Source organism: Lonchura striata, chromosome Z, assembly GCF_050655825.1.
Source record: "Lonchura striata isolate lonStrDom1 chromosome Z, ASM5065582v1, whole genome shotgun sequence".
In the NCBI taxonomy this organism is placed as follows: Eukaryota; Metazoa; Chordata; class Aves; order Passeriformes; family Estrildidae; genus Lonchura; species Lonchura striata.
The window spans coordinates 69923105-69929104 of record NC_140740.1 but is presented as its reverse complement, the minus strand read 5'-3'; the positions used below and the strand labels follow the sequence as shown (position 1 = coordinate 69929104).

General features: G+C 44.5%; 1 protein-coding gene across 6 annotated transcripts in view; it reads left to right on the top strand.

The window, feature by feature from the left end:
• The first annotated feature begins 1896 nt into the window (after positions 1-1896).
• KDM4C (lysine demethylase 4C) overlaps positions 1897-6000 on the top strand; it is a 245679-nt gene continuing 241575 nt past the window's right edge. For 4 of the 6 annotated variants that reach the window (XM_021531680.3, XM_085566945.1, XM_085566942.1 and 1 more), the window contains exon 1: positions 1940-2077. The gene's annotated coding sequence lies outside the window, so the exon portion shown is untranslated. Of the gene's footprint in view, positions 2078-2230; positions 2323-6000 lie in introns of those variants that run through there. The other 2 variants (XM_085566943.1, XM_085566944.1) reach the window with 2 other exon arrangements.

The following is a 6000-nucleotide window of genomic DNA, read 5'->3' as shown; positions in this document are numbered from 1 at the left end:
AGCTACTGGCTTTGAAAAATGATGCCAAGGCATAGCTTTCCACAGCCACAGCACTATGAAGATTAATGCTCTCACACTAACTACCCATGTGCACCCTTAGTCCATAATTTGGGACCGGCTTGAGCCAGTGGCTGTGGGAGGTACATGCTTTGGCAATACTTTAACACACTCCAGGGCACTTTGTGACCTCTTAGAGAGTTGTAACCTGAAAGAACAACAGATGAGGAGAGTGTTGACTTGATACTTCCAAGAGTTATCGCTGTACTTTCTCTTCAACAAATACTATGTCTGAGTCTTAGAGACCACATTTGAAAACAATGTAAAGTCATCAATCTTTTTTGCTTCACAGTGAGCTAGCAAGCAGATAACAATGAGAAACTGCATTCAGCTGCACATTTTTCTTGTAAACATTCAAAAAGTATTTTATTAACCCCACCAAAGGTTTAAGGAAGAAGGAAAATAGACGCCTCTGTTTCTTCTACTCATGTTCAGTAAAATGAAGTATGTTTCCCTAGATAGATTTATTTTAGACACTGCTAGACATAGTAGCGCCCTACAGGGATATTCAGAGCTAGAGCTTCACAGATTTTGTTAGTGCATAATATTGTGTTCAAATGAAAAAAATAACATAAATGTCTCTGAGCTCAGCAAACTTACAGCAGTAGGTATGCTTCCCCCACAAAAACAAACAAACAAACAAACAAACTCAGCCCAGAAAGTCCTGCATTTTCAGGCTTCTTTAGTATTTGACTTTCAAAGATGAATGTAACTGTAACTTCTTTTAACATCATAGGTATACAAGAGGGAGGACTAAAGAGGTTTTGTCCTTCAGTCATATTCTGGTTGTTTTTCATTACTTTCTACAGCATTGCAAGCAGAAGCAAAATAAAAGATGAACATAGATTACTTATGAGTAAGAGAAGGTAAAGTGTATCACATAGTGATTAAACTACAGACTGATTCATTTTTAGCAGCATCTAAACAGTGAAAATTATACTGTACCATGGCACTATAGAAAGACATCGCACTGAGCACTATGAGCCTTTGTCACCAAAAGCAACATAAAACTTTTACAAACAAAATCACAGCTGTATTGCTTCAAATGAGACACTATGGCATACAGATTAATTAGGAAACCATGCCGACCTTGCAGCTTGCTCTGAGACAGCCACAATTTGTAAGGACCTGAAAGGTCCTGCCCATTCTGAGGTTACAAAAGCAGGAAGTGTAGAGGGATTTATTTACAAAAAGGGTTATTAGTGGAATCGGCGGCCGAGGAAGGTGATGGAGTCACCGCCCCCGGCAGTGTTCAAGAAAACATCTGGCATTCAGTGCCATGCTCTAGCTGACTTGGTGGTGTTCAGTCATAGTCTGGACTCCATGACCTCAGAAGTTTTTTCCAACATAGTACATTTTGTGATTCTCTAACAGACCGACTTGCTCTAAGCTTTGCGCTGCCGTTTTCCCCGGGAGCGTCCCGGTAGGCGCACAAGCCCCAGAGAAGCGGGCAGGCTCTCTGCGGCCCCAGGAGCGGTGGAGCCGCCCGGGAAGGCGGCGAGCCGGGCCGGGGCCGGGCCGGGGCCGGGCCGGGCCGAACCGAGCCGGGGCGGGCCGAGCCGAACCGAACCGAACCGAACCGGGCCGGGCCGGGCCGGGCCCCCGCCGCCGCCTCGGCTCCGCCCCCGCCCCGCCACGTGACGCGGCGGGCGCCGCGTTCCGCGTCACGTGCTCTGCCCCCCGCGGGCGCGCGTGCGCAGGCAGCAGCTGTCATCCGAAATCTGGGAGCGAGGCTCTGCCGCGCGCAGGCGGGGGCAGCCGCAGCCTCGAGGGGACGGGGCAGCCGGCGGCGGGGCAGGGAGCGGCGCGTCTGCCCCTGCCCCTTCCTCCTCCCCTTCCTCCTCCCCTTCCTCTTCCCCTTCCCCGTCCTGTCTTGTCCTGACCTGTCCTGCCCTGCCCAGTCCCCTCGCGTCCCGCGCCGCCCCGCCCCTCATCCCTTCTCCGGCCGCTGGAGCCGCTCCCGGACAGGTGCGGCGGGAGCGCTGAGCCCTGGCGGCGGCCGCGGCTGTGCGGCGAGGAGGTGCGGGCTGCGAGCGGGCCGGGGCGGGCGGGGGAGGCGGCAGGGCGGCCGAAGTGCGCCGGGCAGGTGGGAGCGGGGGCGCGGCGGGTGCCTGCGGGGAGGGAGGCCCGATTCCGGGCGGCGCGGCCGAAGCGCCGCCGGGCATCCCCCGGAGGCGAGGAGGGGGACGCGGCAGCCCCCGCGCCCGGAGCGGATGGATGCTGGGGCTCCGCGCCGCGGACCAGAGGCGGGCGGCTGGGACCGAGGTGGGAAGCGCAACCGGCAGTGGGAAAAGAAGTGGGAAAAGTGGGAAAAGTGGCGTTCCTGCTCGCGGCCGGCAGTTCTGGGTCGGGGCTGCCGGTGGGAGTTCTTCGGGAGGGTTCTTCGCGTGGTCGAAATGCGTGGACGAAGTGAAATAGAGCTTTATCTCTTTATCTGTCAGGGCTTTGATGAAATGAAATTGTTGCGGGCTTTGCAGATAGTCTCTTTTTGGTGCAGCTCGTTCGTTCCTGTATGTAGCTAAAACTTCAGGGTTGTGTGCTGAGCGAAGAACTGAATTAAGCGCCTGTCCCACACCTGCCCACGGTTATAAAACGCTTTCGAAGCTGGTTTTGGGATCAGGTCACTGTTACGGTAGTAGACTTCTCTTAACGAGCTTACTCTCGTCTGATTTTATCTGGGAAAGTGAGTGGGAAGTGTGCGCAAAATATTTTCTCATAGGTTAACTTGTGTTAGGACAAATACTCGTGTGTCTGTGTGTTTTTTAAAAACAATTATACTAGCTCAGAGAATAAACAGCATTTATATTTTACTTTTTGAAGTGCAGATTTATGATTCTTTGCTGAGAATTACCAACTGTAGGTACTGAAGTTACTATTTAGTGGCTACTAAACCAGCACCTTTTAAGTGGAATCTTTCTTGTTCCACAAGAAAGAAACTTAGTGACACCTAATGCACTGGGTTTTTTTGCTGTATATGGTATAAAATTCGATATGGGGGCTTTACCTTTATTTTTGCTTGTACTGTCATAAACAGCTAGTGGCATTGCTTCAGGGAAGTATTTTCCAAATATAAGAAGATGGAAAACACGAGCATGATTCCTGTTTCAGTAGATGAAATGAGAATAAGTTGAACTACTGACCCTCATACTAGTTTTTTTCTCATCTTAGATTTAGAGTGGTGTTGGTGCTCGCAGTTTCCTTTCTAAAGACTGACACAGGAAACAATATGTATCACCCAAATATGGATCAGAGTTGGAATAAACTATATGGGAGAAAAATCTTTGGTCAGTGTTTGTTTTAGAAAAACTTAATCTGATTTGGTCTCTGATGTCCTTTTTTAAATGGTAAATACAATAAAAGAGGAAAAAAAACCCCAAATCCTGTAAGTTATACTCTTTAATTATTGCTGAGTATTGCATGCAATTTTATGCTTAACTGTATTATAAAATTTTGGGTCAAGTAGGTTATAGATTAAGGACTTTCTGAGTTTAAACAGCTCTTAGTCTGATTCTTAGTTCTGCATTTTGATATTAATTCACTTTGATGTTAAATTTTTTTCTTAGTTTTTTTTTAGTGAGATATATTTCATCACCTTGCTGAACAGAATGTGAATAGGGTTGTGGTGCTGTTAAAGGTGATATTGCCATCCTACCACCTCCAATTTAAATTAAAAAATCTTCACCCTAACAACTTTTGAAACATGAATTCAGTATACATGGAGCTTCAAAAGGAAAATGTATTACTATAATTCTGTCAGTATAAGGTATTTGCAAGATGTCTAAATGGTCACAGGGATGGTTCAATAAATGATTATATTCAAAAAAGAATTTGCTGATCCAAAGTCCCAATATCTGTTACAAATGAAGTCTTACTGTAGTTTTGTTGTATGAAGACTTACAGTTTACTTCAGGTTTTGTAGGTGGCATTGTATGTCATAATTCTGCTCTAGTCTTGCCCTTTCCTCAAACTTACTTTTACCAGTTTAAAACTGTGGAATTGCACATAGCAGTTGAGTTGTTAGCTTTGTCTGTGTGAGTAATTGTACTACTGAGTTATGCAAGTCCTCATTTTTATCTGTAATTTTGTTTATGTCCAACATTTGTGGGACAGGATATTTGTGACAATATACTTGGGACGCTGTATTTAGGACACTATACCCTGAAAACTGAGGACCATCTATATAATCATTATAACCTATACAAACAAAAATTAGAAAACATGTCAGGATTTTAAGTTTAAGTTGCCAGAGTTAAGGTTCAAAACACATCTCTAATGAAAACTGAATTCTGAAAACAGTGTCTAGTCAATTTCTGATTCTCAGATAAGGTGGGATAATTCATTGCTTGATGCAGATATTTTAGGGGACTTCCACAAACAAAATGTGCTGCAGGTCCTTTGCAGCATTCCTGACAGTAAAATGTGGAGTCACTTGATTGGATTGTTGGAATTTACCTTATTACACCTGTGATATCCTGCTGGATTTTGTATAATAAAATTAAAAGACTAGTTACTAGCAGGTAGCTTGTCTTTAAGAAACCTAGATAAATATTTATATTCAGGGTAGCTGTTGTATGACAGACATTACTGTGCTCAGTCAGGTTTTGTTTCACTTTCACAGTTTATTTCTTTGATTAAAGAAGTATGTAAGTTGCCAAAATGGTAAATGAGCCTATGGGTTTGGAGCTGGAAAAATTGTCTATAATCAAAAACTGTTTTGAAAAAGAGTAATTTCCATTTAAAATTAAATTGGGAAAAATGTAGAAGTCTGTAAACTAAGCTACAAATAAAGACATAGAAACAGAAACGTGGGAGAAACTCCTAGTTTTAGAAATCAAACTCTTCATGTCTGGATTTGACGCGATGGAAGTATTTGGAGTATTTGGTTTGAATAAATTATGATAAATATTTCAAAACAGAGATAAGTAAAATGTGTAAACCTTGGAAAAACAATCATAGAGGAAAAATGCTTTCTTAACATTTGTGTCTATTTGCAACATTTGCAACAATTTGTTGCCTTCAATGTTGTATTATAGCCTATACTTACATGAGTTGGTGAAACTTCTAAACTCACAGTGTGGAAATCTTCTTTAGAGTTATTGTGATGCAGCTCTGTGCAGAGTCGTAGAATGTCCTGAGTTAGAAGGGACACACAAGGACCCCTGAGTTTACCTCCTGGTTCTGCACACTACCATTCCAAAAATCATACCACGTGTCTGATAGCATTGTCCAAATGCTTCTTGAACTCTGTCAGGCTTAGAGCTGTGACCACTTTCCTGGAGAACCCATTCCAGTGCCCACCCACCCTCTGGGTAAAGAATCTTTTCCTGATATCCACCCTATACCTCCCCGACACAATTTCACGCCATTTCCTCTGGTCTGTCACTGTCACCACAGAGAAGAGATCAGTGCCTGCCCCTCCTCTTCCCCTCACAAGGAAGTTGCAACTGCAGTGAGGTCTACCCTCAGGCTCCCCCAAATTAAGCAGTGGTCTTAGCTGCTCCTCATACGGCTTCCCTTCAAGGCCCCTTAGAGTTGAACTTGCTCCATTTGTTTCATATTGTGGGTAAGAGCCATGTAGTTCCTGGATACCATTCTGTGAGTTCATTAGTAGTCTGCCACCACTCCTGTTAAATGATCCCAGGGGTCTGGGATCAGTCTGGAGCGAGGAGTTTTGGTCATGCAAGCTGATCATATGTGTGGTTTGCTTTAGAGTGCATGCTTTCAGTCATATCAACAGAAAGGCACGACATGGCTGGATATAGCTTGGCCACTAGGTATTTGATCTGCCCCACCAAAATGTGAGGGCAGTGGAGAATTGCAACTAGTCTTTGAATTACAAAATCCTTTATGAGAATGGAAGTGCTCACACTGACAGTAAACTTTTTACTGGTGCAGAAATGCTGTTTCAGATGTTCCATAACTAAGCAGCTTTAAGAAAGACAA